The sequence below is a fragment of the Mirounga leonina genome, unplaced genomic scaffold, assembly GCF_011800145.1.
Source record: "Mirounga leonina isolate KUSES-001 unplaced genomic scaffold, KU_Mleo_1.0 Mir_376, whole genome shotgun sequence".
NCBI classification, from domain to species: Eukaryota; Metazoa; Chordata; class Mammalia; order Carnivora; family Phocidae; genus Mirounga; species Mirounga leonina.
Genome location: NW_023270718.1, coordinates 10,346,577 through 10,367,281, shown reverse-complemented (window position 1 = coordinate 10,367,281; position 20,705 = coordinate 10,346,577). Strand labels below are relative to the sequence as shown.

The 20,705-nt window shown below is 49.8% G+C and overlaps 1 non-coding gene across 1 annotated transcript; it reads right to left on the bottom strand.

Moving 5' to 3' along the window:
* Positions 1 to 641: 641 nt before the first annotated feature.
* LOC117998395 lies at positions 642 to 772 on the bottom strand. The gene has a single exon (XR_004675986.1). It is a non-coding gene; the product is annotated as a small nucleolar RNA SNORA63 (small nucleolar RNA).
* Positions 773 to 20,705: the final 19,933 nt, after the last annotated feature.

Here is a 20,705-nt window from a genome sequence, read left to right as displayed (position 1 = left end):
GAAATGATCACAACCATACGTCTCGCTAACATCTGTCACCACACTCACGATTTTTCTTTTCTTGTGATGAGAACGTTTAAGATCTACTCTTTTAGCGAGTCCCCTCCCTTCTTAGGAGCTTTGTGCTGTCACTTTGCTATCACTCAATAAACCCTGCTTGGCACCTGGGTGGCTCAGTCGGTGAAGCGTCTGCCTTCGGCTCGGGTCTTGATCCCAGGGTCCTGGGATGGAGCCCCGCATCGGGCTCCCTGCTCCACGGGAAGCCTGCTTCTCCCTCTCCCTCTGCCTGCCACTCTGCATGCTTGTGCTTTCTCTCTCTGTGTCTATCAAATAAATAAATAAAATCCTAAAAAAAAAAAATCTACTCTTTCAGCAACTTTCAAATATGCAATGTGGTATTATTTATTTTTTATTTTTTATTTTTTTAAAGATTTTATTTATTTATTTGACAGAGAGAGACACAGCGAGAGAGGGAACACAAGCGGGGGGAGTGGGAGAGGGAGAAGTAGACTCCCCGCTGAGCAGGGAGCCCGATGCGGGGCTCCATCCCAGGACCCTGGGATCATGACCTGGGCCGAAGGCAGACGCTTAATGACTGAGCCACCCAGGCGCCCCTCAAGTCAGTGTTTTACTTGGTAAACATGTCTGAGACCATGCATCCCTAGCTGCTAAGCACCATGGCGGACAGGGCTAGAAAGGTAACAGCTTTATTTTGAGCAGGGGGCAAAGACAAGGCAGCACTTGATAGCTACATTTTAACTAGATCCTGCATGCAATGTAGTATTATTAACTATAGTCACCATGTGGGGTCTCTTATCAGGGCACCGATCCCATTCATGAGGGCTCCTCACAACCTAATTACCTCCCAAATGCTCCACCTCCAAACTGGGGATTAGCTTTCAACGTATGAATTTTGGACGGATACAGCATCCAGTCTATCCCATCAACCTAGGACATCACCCATGTCCACCAGCTACCCCGTGCCTCCCCCATGCAGTAAGAGAGATAGCCTATACGTAGATGTCTTTTTATATATTATTATATTACACGTTTTATGTATTATTTATGACATATGTTCTATGTATTGCAATATAATACATTGTATTGCATTATACATATATATGTTCCTTTCCCCCTTTTTTTCCACAACGGTAGCCACCCTTCCATTATTACACAACTTGCTTTCACTTCACTGTGCATTTTGCTCTTTCAGTCCCTAAAGGACATCCTTAGAATTTTTTTTTTTTTGGACTTTTTTTTTTTTTTTTAAAGATTTTATTTATTTGACAGAGAGAGAGGAACACAAGCAGGGGGAGTGGAAGAGGGAGAAGCAGGCTTAGATTTTATTTATTTATTTGACAGAGAGAGACACAGCGAGAGCGGGAACACATGCAGGGGGAGTGGGAGAGGGAGAAGCAGGGTGAGCGGGAGAGGGAGAAGCAGGCTTCCCGCGGAGCAGGGAGCGATGTGGGACTCAATCCCAGGACGCTGGGACCATGACCTGAGCCGAAGGCAGACGCTTAACAACTGAGCCACCCAGGCGCCCCCATCCTTAAAATTCTACACAGCTGAATTGAATCCCATTGAATGCGTTCATTAGAATTTAGCCAGCCCCTTCTTGAAGAATATTGAGTTTGTTTCCAATAGTGTGTTATTACAAAGCTATGGTACAATAAAAACTGGAGTTGGTAGAAATTGAAGTTTGTGTGTGGCCAAGAGGAGGGTTGCCAGCAGGAATAATTAACGTGCCTCAGGGTCTCTGGCCGGCTCGGACTCCCTCATACTCTGTGTATTTCAGAACATTTCTCTGCAGGGCTGTTTGCCATAATCTCTGAACTCTTCATTCTCTGTCCATTCTGCTTAGGATCATGAAAATAAACACTTAAAGTTTATTCTCCCCTCTACGCTGCCATCATTTACTTAGGACCATGATATTTTAGGGCCCGAATGGCCGGGCTTCTGAAAAAAAAAAAAAAAACAACCGGTGAAAATGTTCGTAATCATTAGAAGAAAACACTAGCAGTTTACCCAGTGTCGTGGACAAAAACAAGCAAACATTTGCTCAAGCAGATGTTCAACCCTTTGTCCCTCATGCCATCTACTTCCCTTCTTGAGGCGCGAATTTATTGAGAATTTCTCCAGGCCATCCAAAGTGCCACTGGGAAGCCCCCGTCCCGAGAATTCGAATTGTGATTCATAACAGCAACGTCTCGAAATTAATAGCAATTTCTGAATGCACTGCCAAAAACAATCTCCATTTGCAACGCCCGTCCCCCCTCCCCGCCCCGATCTCGAAAGTAACGTAATTTGTGTTATGAGCCATAGCTGATTCTTCGGTTTTGTTCAAGTTACTGTTAGTTTCTTGGAGCAGTTGGGTGCGAACGGGTGCCAGAAAACAGGGGCCTGACATCTTTTGAAATGAGGATAAATGGAACCCTCACACTTGTGTTTCTCGGGGAGAAAGATCCTTAAAGCTTTTTCAGCCCTATTTTTCACTCCTTATAATAGGGTTTTTGTTTTTGTTTTTTTTTTTGCAATTATGTTCAAGTGCCCACAGTGCCCCAGGCACTCAATCAACTTGTGTGGAAGGAAGAATGAGGTGCTGCCGAGTGGTGGGAATAGGTCCCCGGTATGTCCTTGGCACCTGCAACGGCTGCTTCACGGTAAACCTGCGGTTTCTTTAAGAATCAGCAGCAACTCACTTGGCCACTTTTTTTTTCTCTTCTGCAAAAAAACCCATCCAAAGAGACTTTTTTTCCCCTCTCCAAAGAGACCTTTTAATGAGTACTAAAGGCTTAAGTGACCAGTAATGTGGGGTGGGGTAGGGATTGCAGGACTTAACCCGCCCGGAGCCGTACCATCCCCAGTCCAGGCTATTCTGACATCAACCACTTCTCACTCTGCTCAAGGGTGCTTAGCTAATGTTAGGCAGAGACTGTTGCCATGGAAACCGCAGCTGGAGGGGAGGCAGGCAGGGGTGAGTGAGATGCAGTGCAGGACTTGGAGACTGGAATTTTCCAGGCCCACAAGATACACAATGTGTGGATGCAAAATCCCAGTCTCAGCACAGAGCGGGTGGTCAATAAATACCTGTATTTATTATTTGTGAACGAATGAAAATACAGGGTCTTTGGTAATGGATGTGACCTCTCTGAAGGCTCAGTTTGCCCTTTGCAAATGGGCATAATTATCATTCTTAGCTACTAGGATTGTCGGGGGCGGGTGTTAAGTCACTGCCTGCCTGCCTAAGCCTTACTACCCATGTTGCCTTGGGGATCACCTGGCTCAGAATCACCTGGCAAGTAAAGGTTTGTAGAAATGCAAATTCCTGGGCTCCTTTCCAGACTTCCTGAAGCAAAAGATCTTGTCCAAAGTATCCATCCACCTTCAAATTCATCACTCTTTCTCTCTTTACCCTATAGTTTTCCTTACAGCAGTCTTTAGATCTATGCCTTCCAATATGGTAGCTACAAGCTTGTGGCTACTGAGTGCTTGAAATGTGGCTAGTCCCAATGGAGATATGTTGTACTTGTGAAATAAACTCCAGATTTTGAGAATCTAGTAAAAAAAAAAATTGATATCTCATTGATGGCTTTATTGCATTGGTGTTCTTGGTCTAAATGGTAATATTTTGCATATATTGGGTTAAATAAAACCTCTTAAGATTAGTAAAACCTCTTAAGATTAATTCCACTGGGACGCCTGGGTGGCTCAGTCAGTTAAGCATCTGCCTTCGGCTCAGGTCACAACCCCAGGGTCCTGGGATTGAACCCTACATCGGGGGTCCCTGCTCGGCAGGGAGCCTGCTTCTCCCTCTCCCTCTGCCTGCTGATCCCCCTGCTTGTGTGCTCTCTCTCTCTCTCTCTGTGTCAAATAAATAAAATCTTAAAAAAAAAGATTAATTCCATTGTTGTCTTTTTACCTTTTTAAATATGGCTCCTGGAAAAATTAAAATTACAGGCGTGGTGTGCATTTGAGGCTTGTATTGTATTTCCATTGCACAGTTTTAGAACCTGCTTTAGCGTGTGAAATAATCTTGCTAATTTATTTCTTACTCATTTGCTTTCTGCATCCCTGCATGATGGTGAACATTCCAGGAAAGTAAAGACCTTATCTATCTTGTTTATCCTGTATTCCCAGAACTTAGGACAATTAAATGCACATAGCTAGCCCCCAACATATATTTGCTTAATGGCTGCTTGAGATATCAAGTAGATATTTGGCAAGAGGGCCGATACTTGAAAGTCAGAAAGACATGGAGGAAAACTCTCGGTCACTGATCAGCTGGGGAGTGGTAGCCTCCTACATAAGGAGCCTCTTTTCTTCTGTCATTCACAGATGTCATTCTTTCGGCTAACCCTGGATCTCCTCCAATCTGTTAACTTTTTTCCCCTGGAAACACTAGGGATAAATACCTGTTGAATGAATGAATCAGCCAAGTAACTACTTAGTATTGGTAAGAACAAAGGCTGTTTGCATCATCGGGGCCGGTGGCTGCCACAGAACTGAAACCCGTGATTTCTACTCGTGTCTGCAAAGGCACCGGCAGGTAGGCTTTTTTTTTCTTTTTCTTCCCCTTCTGCTAAGAAACCATTTTAAATGTGCCCATTTTAAATTGTGATGTGCCCCAAAGACGTGCCCAAAATCCCAGGTGGGGGTACCTCCGGCCTGGACCCCGCCCCCCCCAAGACCTCCCCCAGCGCCAGCTCAACTTTTCTAGAAAGTTACTCTGTTACTCTGCCCTGGTCCTTAAGAGAATTTGCAGAGGCTTCAAAGATGTAGGCAGGCTCTGCCCGTCGCCATGGAAACTGCAGCCAGAGTGGCGATGGGGAGGAGGCTGGGAGACACTCCGAGAATGGAACTTTCTGGACTGTGTGAGGGTTAGAATCCCAGCCCGCCATACTAATGGTTCTCAGCAAATATTTGTGGGGGGGATTGGATGAAAATATAAGGTCGTGGGAAAGTGACTCCACCTTTCTGGGACTCAGTTTTCTCTTCTAAAAGTGGGGAATGTTTCCCCTGGAGCCCCGGATCGTGGTGAGGGTTATAATCGGTGCTGTTTGTAAATTATGCAGCACCATGCCTGTCACGGGGCAGCCAGGATTTTTGAAAAGCGAGTTGCAGACTTTGCCTGCCTCAGAATATGTGTGTGTGTGGAGGGGACGGAGGGATGATGAAAAATGCAGAGTCCTGGGCCGCCCTCCCGACCAGCAAAAGCAGAAGAACCCTCCCTGCTCACTGCCCTCTGTTCTACTCACTATCGGCTTTGTTTTAGGCATGTCATCTCAGAGCCTGAAACTGGCTTCTTCACTTCTTATTTCCCCCAGCTAAGTGAGGTATAATTGACAAATAAGAACTGTATATGCATTTATGTCATTTTGATACATGTTTGGACACACATCTACATAGTGAAACAATAACTACAAGCAAGCTAATTCACACATCCATCACCTCACATGGTCACATGGTGGTGATTTCTGCGTGATAGTGTGTGTGTGTGTGTCTATGTGTGTGAGTGACTATGTGTCTGTGTGTGTGTGTCTGTGTAGCAAATGTTAAGGCTACAGTACAGTTACGGTTCACCAGAGTCACCACGCTCTACGTTAGATCCCCACGACTGATTCATCCCCCACAACTGAAACTGCACTCTTTGACCAGCATCTCCCCATTTCCCGCACCCTTGTTTCTTTTTTGTTGTCTTTCCCTCACTACCGACTAAGTTCCCTTCCGTGGGAACGGCGACTCTGCCTCTTTTGGTCTCCTCCTGTACCCTCTGCCCATCCCGGGGCTCGGTGCGCAGTAGGTGCTTCATGTGTAAATGTTTATGAATCTATGGGAGCATCAGTGACTTGTTTGGAGGGACAGAAGTTTTCTGAAAGGCAGAATGACCTACAAAATGGGGGCGGTACAGAAGATGCTTTTATGGAGGGGACACCATCAAGGAAGGCAGGCGGGCGAGGTGGGCAAGGTAGGCATGCAGGATTTGAGTAGCAGGAGAGCATCTCTGACCCTAGAATCAAGAGAAGGGAGTGGTGGAGTGGGGAGAGCAACCCCTGGGGCATCAGTATCAGGAGAAGTAGCTCCCTCCCAAGCTTGCAGTCACTTTTGAAGTTCACCCCCCCCACCTTAAATGCTCATGAGGGTTGCCCAGGCCACAGAAGGGAGGAAAACAGATGTGGGCTGGTGCACAGTAACCAATTGGGAATACTCCCCTTTTCCGCAAAGATGCATCCTCCCGTCCCCCACTCACTAAAAAAAAAAAAAAAAAAAAGTGACCACTCTGCTCACCAGAATGGGGAAAAATAAGGAGATTGACAACATTAAGTGTTGGTGAGGATGCGGAGCAACGGAAACATTCGTATGCCGTTGGTGGGAGCATAAAATGGCACACCCACTGTGGAAAAGGGCTGACATTTTCTTAAAATAAGTGATCCTGTCCGTCTGGCCTCAGTGTTCTCAAGCATGCAGAGTAACATCTCCTGTGGAAAGGGAGCTTGCACCTCAAGCACGATACAAACCGGGCACCGATGGAGTCTGGACCCTGAGGACATCAGGGAGGGGTGGGGAGTGTGGTAAAGGGGAGAGAGTGCGTTTTTCTGAAGAGCGCAGGGGCTACCAGACACTTTAATGGCTTCCATGCATGAGATTGAACCCGGTGCTGCTCACGTCTTCTGAATGTTCAAGAGAAATCGGAAGACCGTGTTTTTAGGTTGAAATCCCTTCAGTGCTCATCCATCATGGGCGGGCGGGTAGACTGACACAACTGTATGGTGGGCCACTTGGCATTCTCCACGCCAAATCTGAATGCCTGAACCCTGTGATCCAGAAACTCCACCTCAAGGAATGTACCGCCCAGATGCGCTCACGCGTGTGTGAAATAGCTCGTGTATCTGGGATTTGACGGCAGATTGTTTCTTGTAACAAAGGGTCGGGCGCAACCTCAGTCTCCATGAGGAGGGGACGGGTTAAGTAAGTCATGAAGCCTGATATCTGAAGTCAGATACTCCAAATCTATATGAAAAAGCAGTAAATTGCTTAAGCACTGGTATGCGATGATCTCCGAGATTTATGTTTCATGTAATGGGTCCATGTAGCTCAGCAGGCACCAGTCTACTCACGCGATCCTTAAGACAATCCCCGTTTCGGAGCTGAGGTAGCAGGCAGCTAAGTAGCTGGCCCAGAGTCTCACTGCCGCCAGCGGGTAAGTGGGTTCCATCCACACTTTTAACCACCATGCTATGCTGTCTTCACATTAAGTGGAAAATAGCAAGTCAAAGAAAAAATGGGTGCACAAATTACTATTCTGTTAAAAAAATGGGGGGCTGACGGTGCCATGTGCTTGGAATGATGCATTCAAGAACGTGTAAAAGATGTGGCTTCCAGGGAGGGTACGGGTGGTCTGGGACGGGGAAGGAAGATGGGATTTCCACCGTACATTCCCCACGAAATTATTACATTCACTGAGTTACGATGTAACCACCACTTAAAATGTCCTACCGTTGGGGCACCTGGGTGGCTCAGTCGTGAAGCGACTGCCTTCGGCTCAGGTCATGATCTCAGCGTCCTGGGATCGAGTCCCGCATTGGGCTCCCTGCTCGGCGGGAAGCCTGCTTCTCCCTCTCCCACTCCCCCTGCTTGTGTTCCCTCTCTCGCTCTCTCTCTGTCACATAAATAAATAAAAAAGAGGAAGAAAATGAAACTGAAAACAATATTGATGGCTTTGTCTTCCTGAGACTCTCTGGTGCCTGACGTCATGTTATAGACTTACTTCTGTGTGGGCACCCCCACATCTAAGACGGAATAAGCATCAAGGAAGGAGGCACTGTAGGTTTTTTCCTTCATCCCTAGAACAAAGCCTGGGGCTTAAAATAGGTGTAGAATTAGTACATTAATAGAACCATCCAGGCTCATCATCTATTTAACCGAATAACTCTTTGTGAAATAAATTAGTGGTGTAATGAATGAATGAATGAATGAGTGAATGAGTTGGAGGACAGATAAGGTTTATACCACCGGCTCTTCCAGGGGCTTTGGGATTTCCAACACAGGCTGCAGAGACCTGTGCTGGCCTGCTTTTCCCCTTCTGCAAAGACCGTGTCTGATGATGCATTTTAATTGCATAGAAGTCACGAGCAGACTGCTAATGGGGACCCCGGCCCCCGAAGGCTGACGCCCCTGCCCCCACCTTCCCAGCCTCAGGATCTGACACCAAAACTGCCATGGAAACCTCAGCTAGGCTGGCAGGAGGAGGGGGCTGCACGAGGTTAGGCTCAGGAGTTAGCCTGTGGGCACGAGCACGTTCAAATCCCAGTCTGTAATCTAGGAGGGGCCCTGAGGGCTTGTGGAGGGGTCACTGAGAGGGGCTGTGGGCAGGTGGCTTCCCCCCCAGCCTGCACCCCCTTGTACTCTGCAGAGGAGCCTTGTGTTTGAGGCCGGTGGAGACTAGTTCAGGTGGCCCCAGCCTGGCAGGTCCTGGCAGGTGTTTCTCAGGGGGACCCCGCGCCTCCCTCTGCAGGTTCACCACCAAGGGAGGTTTGCCCCACGTGCGGACCCGAGGGCTCCACCTTAGAAAAACACTTCCTAGAATCTCCCTCTGACCTCACCCCAATCATTTTTCTCTCTCACGTCTCCAAATAACCTTCAGCTGCCGTCTTATTTTTTTGTTTGCTCCTACTGTGTGTTGTCCCTCTCTACTGTTCATAAGTGTCCCTCTCTACTGTTCAGGGCTCCCTGCGAGTGAAGCCCCGTCTGAGTTACCTCCGGACTCCCCATCTTTGGGAGCACTTGGCACATAGTAGGCCTACAGTATGGGTAAGACCCAGGTGGTGGATAGATGCATGAATTTGTGACTCCGTGTCACACCACACTCTCATGGGGGTGATTGGACTAGAGCATATTTTCTGGATTCTTCTGGCCTCCCAGGGAGGTATAAGTTATAATCCTGGCTCTCACCTCCTTTTTTTTAAGATTTTATTTATTCATTTGACACAGAGAGAGAGAGACAGAGACAGAGAGAGACAGAGAGAGCACAAGCAGGGGGAAGAGCGGAGGGAGAGGGAAAAGAAGACTCCCGGCTGAGCAGGGAGCCCCGATGCGGGACTCCATCCCAGGACCCCGGGATCATGACCTGAGCCGAAGGCAGACACTTCACCGACTGAGCCACCCAGGCGCCCTCAAACCATAGCTATTTAATCCAAAAATCCAAAATACTACATAATCACGTGTGATCAATATAAGACGTTGTTAACGAGACATTTCACCCTCTTTCCCTCACACGTAATCTTTGAGGTCCAGGGCGTGTTTCACACATCATGGCCCACGTCGCTCTGCTCTGGCCACATCTCCAGGGCTCTGCAGTCTTGGCCCAGTGTCTGCCCAGGGACAGGCCGTTATCACGTGCTGCGAAAAGCGGGCAGCAGAGGGCGTCCGAGAATATCGTCGACGTGCTTTTAACCGATGCAAGTGGAAGGAAAGGCAGAGCCTGAGAGAGAAAAAGGCTTATGGCCATGGACCCCATCCGGGCTCCGTGGAGGGAAAAGGGTGCAGAGAGGAGGAGAGGCAGGGCTGGGTCTCCTCTTGCAGGGAGGCAGAAGCAGTTGAGAACAAAGATTTCACGCCCGATGACTTGGATCCACATCTCTCCCCTCTGCCCAAGCCAGTCTGTCCTACCGACCCCAGAGGTGTCCAGTGTCTCTGCCTGGGTCACCTCTGGCCTCCAACCCAGCCCCAGTGCCCTACTGGCAGCGAAGGCCATCTTGCTTGGACGCAAGCCTGACCATGGCCCCGTTTTGCCAAATGTCTGGGGGGGCTCCCTCCTGAAATCAGTGTGAAGTCCAAGCCACTGATGGGGATCTAAAATAAATCTCCGGATCTGGCCCTTGCCAAGCCCTGCAGCCCCATCTGGGGAGCCCCACCACCTGGGCTTTGGCTGTTATAGGCCAACTTGTATCTCCCCAAAACTGATGTGTTGGAATCCTAACTCTAGGACCTCAGGATGTCACTGTATTTGGAGACAGGGTCTTTTAAGAGGTGGTTAAGTTAAAAATGAGGTGGTTGGGGTGGGCCCTAATCCAGTGTGACTGGTGTCCTTATAAGAAAAGGAGATCAGGGGGTGCCTGGCTGGCTCAGTTGGAAGAGCATGTGACTCTTGCTCTCAGGGTAGTGAGTTTGAACCCCATGTTGGGTGTAGAGATGACTTAAAAATAAAATCTTAAAAAAAAAAAAGAAGAGCTCAAGACACAGAAGGAAGACCATGTAAGGACATAGCGAGAAGGTGGCCGTGTCCCAGCCAAGGAGACAGGCTTCAGGGGAATCGTTAGGAGATAATTTCTGTTCTGTGAGCCTCCCAGGTTGTGTGCTTTGTTCTGACAGCCCTAGAAAACCCATACAGTCACTCATTTGGGGAAAAAAGTTACATTTAAAAAGCAAGTTTATTTTTTTAAAGATTTTATGCATTTATTTGACAGAGAGAGATGGAGCACAAGCAGGGGGAGGGGCAGAGGGAGAGGGAGAGGGAGAAGCAGGCTTCCCGCAGAGCAGGGAGCCCGATGTGGGGCTCGATCCCAGGACCCTGAGATCATGACCTGAGCCAAAGGCAGACACTTAACTGACTGAACCACCCAGGTGCCCCTAAAAAGCAAAAAATTAAAAACAATTTTTTAAAAGTAAAACTCCATTCTGGGAGCACTCCCATATAATTGGTAGGAAATCAACTGATTATTTAACATATTAGAAACTCTAAAAAAAAAAAAGGCCAAAAAACCCAGATACCTCAAGTGAAATATGAACTGTGGAGACCAACAGGAGAATCCTGACAAAAATGCAAACCCTGAAACGCATTTGCCACTCTTCCTATGTAGTGAAAATCACCCTGCATGGGTTCAAAAGTCAGCTTCATGCAAGAAAGAGTCTTTCTCTTGAGGACACAGGTACTGAAATATTTATGGATGAAATGGTATCGTGTCCAGGATTTGCTTTAAAAGAATCGCGGGTGGGGTGGCGGATACAGGAGGCTGGGGGCGGGGGTGTGAGCAGATCGTCGTCGAAACCGTGAGTCTAAGAGGATTCATTATGCTCTTGTCGGCTTTTGAATGTTTTCAGGCTTTCCAACACACTGCCCCCCACCCGCCACCTTTCGAACTCAAAGCTGGAATAACCTTCCTGAACCGCGCATCTGACCACTCCCCTCCCCTGCTTCAAACCCCACTCTCTCCCTGAAAAGAGTCAGAAAGAGGAGCTCTTTAATTGTACAGATTCATAATCTGTAATCTCAATCTTGCTGAAGTCCCTCCACACCCGGGGCTTTGGACGCTTGTCCGTTTCACGGGGCGACGGTGACATTCCGCTAAGGCCTCTGATGACACCTTCGGCGCCTCTGGCCTCGGGTTTCCCTCCCCGAGCAGCACAGTTCCCACTTTGCCTCCCGCACTCCTTTCACCGCAAAGCACCCCGCGTCAGCATTCTGAGCGAGAAACAGAACATCCCAGAAACCACCGGGATGCACGCGAGCAGACCACCGAAGGGAGTCTCGATGCAGAAACTCCCAAGCCCGCGGCTCTGGGCAGCACCTGCAGCCTATGTGTGATTTGCACCTTGTGTTCTGTTTCTCTGGGTACGTTCAACGATGTCCACATCCCGACTCTCTGGGGGCCTCAGAAAACAAACACGTTCTCTATCTTTTGACACCAACCAGTTCTATGATGCAAACCTTGGCGCTCCTGCGTCCCAGGGGCGGACATACCTGGCACGTTTGTCATGGGATCGGCTTTCCTTAGGCTAATCCCCCCGACAGCTGCGCTGGCCCCCGGGGCACGGCAAGCTGCCTCTGACCAGCACGCGGTCTCCGCTGAAGGCGGCCGAGGGCAGCACCTGATCGCCCGCACCCCCCGGCAGCTGCCGCCGAGCTGCTGTTTCTAACCTCGAGCCCGTGAAATTTCCACAGATGGTCGCGGCCTCCAGAAAACCCTGTCGCCTGGTTCGGAGAGGCCGTCCCGCGGAAAGGCAGGAGTCTGGGGCATCACCAAGTGCCCCCCACCCCGCCCCGTACCGAACCATCCCGCCCCCCTCGGTGGTTTTACAACACACGCCTGGGTCTTCCTACAACTGGGGATGGGTTCGGGTGGCTTTTCCTTAATAGCGAACCCAAGGACTGAAGCCGCTGTGGGGCAGAAAGCGCAGAGCAGAAGAACAGAAGGTGTTGGCGCAAAACATAACAAAAGAGACAAGATCCAGGCCGAGTTCCCAGGACTCCGGCACCGAGAGTGCCTCGTGGGGCCTTTAAGAGCAGATTTTCTCCCTCTGCATGTTCTTCCAGCCCCCACGCCCCAGTCACCGGTCACCTTAGTGTCCCATCCACGTCTGAACGTCCGTGGGCCATGTTGGAAACACTCGTGAGGAATTCAACAGCAGAGACTCACTCCCGCTGATTTTCGGGGCCTCCAGGTCTTCGCAGGGTCCCCACCTCCAGAGCCACATGAGGAACAGGAGGGGTGGTGCTCCGCATACAGCCGATCGTGGTGGGTCTCCAAGTGTGCGAGAGAGTGTGACTGGCTGCGTGTGAGCACACGAGGGATTGTGTTGTGTGTCCCGTTTGTGGGGTGGTGAGCGGGGACTGGAGGGGGGATGAACAGGAGGAGCACAGAGGACTTTTAGGGCAGTGAAAATACTCTGTATGATACTGTGAGGTTGGATACATGTCACTACACATCCGCCCAAACCCACAGTGTGCACGGAGCACCCTGAGTGAACGCGACGGACTCCGGGCGACCATGGCGTGTCGACACCAGCTCAGCAGCGGTGGCAAACGTACCCTCGGTGGGGGATGTTGATAGTGGGGAGGCCGTGCAGGAGTGGGGGCAGGGGTGCACGGGAAATCTCTGCACCTTACCCTTAATTTTACTCTGAACCCGAAACTGCTCTCAAAAAATGAAGTTTTTTGTTTTTTTTAAAATATATCTGTATACGTATTTTTAAGATTTTATTTACTTGGCAGAGAGAGAGAGAGAGAGAGCACAAGCAGGGGGAGCAGCAGAGTTGGAGGGAGAAGCAGACTTCCCGCCGAGCAGGGAGCCCGATGCGGGGCTCGATCCCAGGACCTCGGGATCACGACCCGAGCCGAAGGCAGACGCTTAACGACCGAGCCACCCAGGCGCCCCTGTTTCTTTAAAGGAAACACAGTAGAAACAAAACAGTGTGAATAATTGTGGCTAAGCCAGTGGTTCTCCACCAGGGATGACTTCGCCCACGACGGGACGACCGGCAGTGCCCGGAGACAGTGTTGGTTGTCACGACACAGGGGAGGGGCACACTGCTGACATCCGGGGGCGTCGAGACCGGCACATTGCACAGGACGCCCCCGCCACAAACGGTTCTCCCGGCCCGAGGCCTCGGTGCTGTGCAGGGAACCCCTGGGCCAGATGCTCCTGCTTACCCAGGATCTGCACAGAGCTCGCCTTCGTTTAGAAAGCAATCAGCACGTGCCGTGGAGGGTGCTGAGGACACACCAGCACCTCACAGAAACCTCCTCTGGAACGAAATGGAAAGAGGCCACGAGGGAATAGCGTTTTTTCGGGGAAAGTCGATTACGTTTAGAGCCCAACCGTGAAATGACACCACAACAGTGCCCTCTGCCCCACATTCCGGGAAACCCTGGGCGGGGAACGGGAGACAGCTGAGAACGTAGTACGGAGTCAGGTGCGACCACCCTCGCCAAAGGTGACGGCCCGGGCACCGGGGGCAGTGGCCAGTGGTTAGACGTTTCTAGACACTAGGGGACGACGGTGGAATCAGCAGGAGTCGTGGACGGATGAACGCGGCCTTCGAGGAAAGCCTGGAAGGAAGATTTAATCCTGAATCTCACGAGATGGACGAGGCCGGGGCATGGACAGGATGGTTGGGAGGTTGCTGCGGCCGTTCAGGCCAGATGTGATGGCAGAGAAGACGAGGGTGGTGGGGAAGGAGGAAAGATCTGAGAGCCATTTAGTCAACGGGGAAGGATGTGGAGTGACCGGGGGCACGAGGGATATGTCCATCTGCGGTGCAAGAGTCAAGATAACATTTGAATGTGGTATTTTTTTAGATAAAAAATTATGCAGAAATAACCCACGATGAACCCAACACCTAAATTCTTGCTCAAGATGGGCTCTGATGCTACACTTTTGTGTGACTCACCTCCCTCACCTCACCCTGATCCCGATCCCATCAGATCCTCTTTAGTTAAAATGTTATTTTGTTCATGGTTGACTTTTTTGCATTATTTTTGAAACTGTTAAGAAATGTTGCATTAAAATATTGTTTTTCTTGGTTGCTGAAATGTTTGTGCCCCGCTCAAACCCACTCTTCGATTTTGCAACGGGGCTGAGAGCCCACCCTGCTTCACCCCAGTCCTGACCCTGGTGAATGGGACAGATGCGAGAAACCTCCAGTGAGAAGCTGTTAGAAGTTTCACATGAGGCTAAGTGGCCCAGACGGACCCTCAGCGCTCCAGAATCCCACGGAATTTCCACTGAGCTAACGGCCAGGCCGGATACCAGCAGCACACATGTCCATGTGACCAAGGACAGGAATGGCTCTCTTGGACCCAGCTCGGTACAGACAGCATAGTGGAAACACCCCTTTCCAAAACACGAGAGAAAGAGTAATACTAACCATCTGTTTGGCAAACTGTTATCACCACATTCTCTTTCTAACCAGTTTTTCCCTCTGCAATCTGAGAACTGCTCATTTCGCAATGTTATTTTCAAAGGAAGTAGCTTTCTGTCCCGGGGACCCTTCACGGTGTCTTGAAGCCAGTTGGTGTCAATTAAATGCTTACTGAACGATTTCCACCGATGCAGGTATGGGAGCAAGGAGAGCTTCCATTCGTGTGGGAGCCTCGCTGTGTGCATGTTCATGTGTGTGTGCACGTGTGTGCCTTTAGGCACACGGTTATGGACACATGGATGAAAGGCTTGGTTGGGATGAGTTCAGGTAGCATGTCTATTCCATGTGCAGAAGTATTCCAGGCCCCGGGCCACATGCTTTAGGAAGGAGTCCAATCATTCATTCTGAGGACCTCATAGGGAAGGCACTATCCTCACCCCTACTTTATAGTTGAATAGCTTGGGATCAGAGAGGTTCTGACACCAGCCAGAAGGAGCAGAGCCAGGCTGTGGACCAGGTCCTAGTGACACCAAGCTGGTCCCTATAATGAACTGCATTGCTCAATGGCCCCCAAATGTGTGTTCTAGCTCAAGACCTGCAGCCATTGCAAGGTCTGTGGCCACAACCACGGGACCTCTCGGCTCCACTTCCCTGCGGCTGTGGTCCTGGGGCCCCGCTGGGGTCAGCATTTGATACACATTGGTGGAGTCGCCAATGGAAGGTGTGTTCACATTCTGCTCTGTAACAAATCACCATTGCCCCACAGCTTAGAGCAGCACAAATTTGTTACCTCATGGTTTTTCTGATCAGGAATTCAGGTATGGGTCAGTAGGCATGTGTCTTTCTGGTGTCCTCTGCTTTCGTTTAAAGGCCCACCTGATTAGGTCAGGCCCACTCAGGGGATCTCCCTTCTGCCATGGGACGTAACACAATCACAGGAGCAAGATCTCAAAGCCACACCCAGGAGGATTACACAGGGTGTGGACACAGTGAGTGTGAGTCTTGGGGACATCCCAGAATCCACAGAATGAGAGTGATTTATGGGCCAAGCTAAGCTTTACTCTGTAGATGGTGGGGATCTGCCCTGAGTGTTTAAGTAAAGGATGCTCAGAGTCAGATCAACTGTTGCTGACATTTATGTTTTGGAAAACCACGTTGAAGACTAGACTAGAAAAGAGGAATATGGCGGCCATGAGACGCCAAAGGGAGCTGCTACGGGAATCCTGGGTGTGGGAAGAGGATGATGAGACTCAGCAGTGGCTGCAGCGTCATGTTTCCCATGACAAGCGTTGTGTGAGCACCAGCTACTCATCAGCCACCATGCTGGCTACCCTGCAGGGACACAGAGAGAAAGTACAGATATGGCCCTGCCTTCATAGGAGTTACCTCTTAGCAAGGGAGATGGATGTTGTGACGGCCAACTTGTCTGGGCCATGGTGCCTGAACACCTGCTCAAACGTTATTCTGAGTGTTTCTTTGTATGAGATTAATGTTTAAATTTGTGGACTTTGAGTCAAACACATTGCTCTCCCTAATGTGGGTGGGCCTTATCCAATCAATAAAGGCATGAACAGAACGAAGACTAACCTCCCCCAAGCAAGAGAGGATTCTGCGAGCAGATGATCTTAGACTTGAACTGCAGCATGAGCTTTACCTTTGGTCTTCAGCCCGCTGGCCCCCCCCCCAAACCCCCCAGAGTTTGGACCTGCCAGACTCTGTAATCATGTGATCACTTTGTTTCTCTGGGGAACCCTGACTAATACAGACATGTATCAGAAAAAATGACAGCCCATGGTAAGTGTTCATAGAGGAAAGGTGCCCAGGGCTGTGAGAGCTTATGGCAGGAAGGTCTGTCTTGGAGAAATCAAGGAGGGCTTTCCTGGAGAAATGACGCTGGAGCTGATATCTGATGTGACCAGGCGTGGGCATGGGGAAGAACATTCTACGCAGGGGAGCAGCATGTGCATATGCACCATGGCAGGATGGAATGTGGAGCCTTTAGTAAACCAGTTACACTCCAGAGGGCCTGGAGTGTGGGGTGGAAGGTGATGAGGCTGGACACAAAGGGAGAGGCTACAGCCTGCAAAGCCTCATCATCTCCAGCCTTTTCCCTTTATCCTCAAGGCAACAGGAAGCCTTTGCATTGCTTTAAGTGACATGAGAGGTTGACATTAGCAGCTGTGTTTTCCAAGACCTGGTTCTGGCTGCAGTGTACAGAGGGACTGCAGGGGCCAAGGGTAGAAGGAAGAAGGGCTGTTAGGGAGCTGGTTATTTATTGAGTGTATAAGTTACCTACTGCCGTGTAACCAGTTGCTCCCAAACTTGTATAGAAACAACAGCTCATTGTTTCTCACAATTCCACGGATTGGCTAGTGGTTCTGTGGATGGGTTTTTCCTGGGCCCATTGTGTGACCTCATTTGGCTGGAGGATCCATTGGGCTAGGGGGTCTCAGATGTCTTCCCCTTGTGTTTAGCAGCTGTGCTGGCTCTCCCCTGGGGGCTTGGTTCTCCTCACAGCATGGCGGCCTCAGCATCCTGGAAAGAGTGGAAAGGAAACTGCAAGGTGTCCTGAGTCCACCTAAACAGATACCACTTCTTGAGCAATCAGAAATGTTGGCCCTTCTTAATCCACAGCATTCAGCCAATAATTTTTCAGCATGCCACGTACTGTGGAGGCTGTTGACATTAGCAGTAAAGCAAACAGGCAATATTCAGGCCTTGTGGTAGCTTGTCATAACAAGGGGAGGTCACAAACAGAAACCAATGGGTGCTGGTCAGGTACTGATGAGGAACAAGGAAGAAGAACAGAGTAAGGTGAGGGACGGAGGGGCTGGGGAACATAAGTCTCTCATAAGGTTTCAGTCAAGATGTTGGTTGGGACCCTGGTCATCTGAAAGCTTGACTGGCAATGGAAGACCCACTTCCAAGATGGCACATGCATATGGCTGGTGAATGGCCGCTGGCTGTGGGCAGGAGGCTTCTCCAACATGGCAGCTGGATTCCTTCTAAACAGGTGGCCAAGAGAGAGCAGGGCAGAAAAAAGTCACATGTGGTCATTTCTGCCATTTTACTGATCACACAGCCCTCTTTGATGTGGGGAACTACGAGGGCATGAACATCAGTTGGCCAGGGCCTTATGGGACCATCCCGGGGGCTGGCTCCTGTACTCCATCCCATTGTCAGGGTGCAGGAGAACTTCTCACTAATCTGATATTGTACAGGGAATTTCTCCTGGAACCAGAGAAGAATAAGAACTTGAACAAAAAGAGCATTTGTTTTCTCAGGAGAAGACAATTTCCATGATTCTAATCTGCAGGTTGCCAATTTTTAAGAAAACAGTCCATTTCCAGACTTCCACTTTTGCTATTTTCATTATGTCACTTGATGAGCGTGTGTTGCTCATCTCTTGTGTTGGGCAGTATAGCGACAGAGACTATGGTATATTTGCAGACATGAGAAACGTGGAGGGGCCAGAGAGAGGGCTGGTGAGGGATGGGGCTAGGGTTGGAGGTCTGTCCCTGCACAGACAAGCCACCTGACCCCATGGAGCTTAAATCCTCCTGGCAGGATGAGACAACAAGCAAGTCAACAAATCAAAGGCCAAACTAAAGGAAATGGGCTTTGAGGTAATGATGTTGGAGCTGGGGCCTGAATGCTGACAGGGAGAACGTCTTGGGGAAGGACTTTCCTGGCTGAGGGAACAGCAGGTGCAGAGGCCCTGAAGTGGGTACAAGCCAGGCCATCTGGAGCTCCTAGAATGATCAGATTCCAGAACATGGTCCAGAGCTGTTTCTCAGAACACAGAATGACTGCATGCTCTTAAAGACCCGTCTACAGGGGCGAGGGCCTCTCTGCAGTGAGAGGGTCTGGGTTCCTGTGTTCTGGCTCTTCCAGTTATCAGCTGTGCATTCTTGGGGAAGTCACTCAGCTTCTCTGTGCTTCAGCTTCCTTACCTATAAAATCAGCGATGGGATAGGAATGAAAACACCCGTGGGTAAAGACAAACGACGCAGTCAGAAAACAAGCAAGAGACTCGAACAACCTAACTGTCCATAGACAGATGACTAGATAAAGCAGTTGTGGGATGCAGATACCATGGAATACGATTCAGCCTCCGAAAAGGAGACCCTTGTATTTGAAGTAGCTCCGCTGGGCCTGGAGGACATGCTGCTTGGTGAACACGCCAGGCGCAGAGAGACCCCTCAGCGCACGGTCCCAGCTGTCTGTGGGATCTGCAGAAGCCACGCCCGGACAAGCAGAGGGCAGAGCAGTGGATGCCCGTGCAAATTCAGCTCTGAACGGGGAGACTTGTCTGGGTTGTAGGGACATTCCAAGGTGCGTGACTGCACATCACACGGGCTCTTAGCGCACACCAAGCGTATCTGGTCAAACTTAACCTTCACACGGAGATATGCTGTAGCAGAGACATGAGCACTAGGCCTTGAAACACAGAAGGAAGCAGAGGACATAACTTCTGTTATTCATCATTGTGATGTGGATGATGTTTTGAAATGGTAATACTTGGATTTCTTGAGTTAAATAAAAAACCTTAGGTAAATTTTTAAAAGAAAGAAAAATAGCAAAGAGGCTGGTGGGGGGGCGGGTGCAGAGGTTGCTGTGCTCATCAAGGCCTGGCCAAGGGGAGGGATGTATCTGGGGTGTTCTGGAAGCAGAGCCAAGAGGCCGTGGGGTCAGGCCAGATGGAGGAAGGGACAGAGAGGAGGAAGTCACGGTGTGGGGCCCTTGCAGGCTCAGGGGCTTCTTTATACTTCAGGATGGTGCTGATGGGGGCAGAATGAGCCTGTGTTTGTCTGACCCCTGGCGGGGGGAACGTAGAGGTAAAAGGAATGAGGTGGGGAAGGGTCAGTCGAGCTGGTGGGGGGGGCACCTGAGGACATAAATAGGCACTGTTGACAGAAATAGGGGGGGAGCCAGAGTGCTGGCGACTGGCATCGTGGTTTGAATTGAGACCCAGGAGTGACTCCCTACCGGCTGTGCGTCCTAGAGAAGCTTACTCAACCTCTCTGTGCTTCGGTTCCCTCTTGGGTAAAAGAGAGAAGGAACAGTCCCTCTCTGAAGGTGGCGTGATAACCCGTGGCAGTGATTAGACATGGACTGTGCATTTTGGCCCTCCTGCTTCCCAGCTAGCCTCTTGTGCAATTTTCTTAAGCGTGGTTTCCAAATCTGTGTGTTGCTCTCACATAGGAGTTGTTTGAGGATTCAGTGAACTCTGTGAAAGGGAACAGGGATGATAAGTTTCTTCTCAGTCTTGACCCTCATCCCCCCAGATCCATGCTCTAGACCAGGAATCAGAAAACCGTCCTCCTGGGGCGCCTGGCTGGCTCAGCTGGCGGAACATGCAACTCTTGATCTTGGGGTCGTGAGTTCGAGACTCGTAAAACTGTCCTCCCTACAGGCCACATATGGCTTGTCTACATTTTCAGATAAAGCTCTGTTGGGACAGCCATGCCCATTCCTTACGAACTGTCTGCGGCTGCTTTCGCCCTCCCGGCGGCAGGCCTGGGTAGAGACGTATTTGCCCACCCCTGCTCTAGAGGCAAACCCTGTTGCCAACCCCTTTCTGTCCTTGCGGAGCTATTGATCGGCATCAATACCTGTTCTTCCTTCACTCCCTTCCCTTTGACAAAGAGTAGCCCACACTGCATTGTTTGCTGCTTGGCTTTTATTACTAAACAGCGTGTCCCGGTGATGATCCCCCATTAGCACGCAAAGACATCGTGTATTCTTACTGATGGCCATAGGACGTTCCATTTGTGGGTCCCCAAAGTTTCATGGGCCAGTTTCCTCATGAGTTTCTATTGTGTTTCTGTTGCAAAATAAGAGCAATAACACCCCAGTGCAGTGAACAGTCTACTTGCACAGATGTAATTTCATCTAAATCTTGTCGTGACTTCTGGATGAACTCGTGGGATGTCATTGCAGATTCAAGGTTGTGTGTGTTTGCAATTTGAGTTAAGTATTGATCAATCGCTTCTGGGCCAGAGGGGAAATGTGCATGTGAATTTTCTAGATGTTTGCAAATTCCTTCTCCTGGGTGTTGTCAA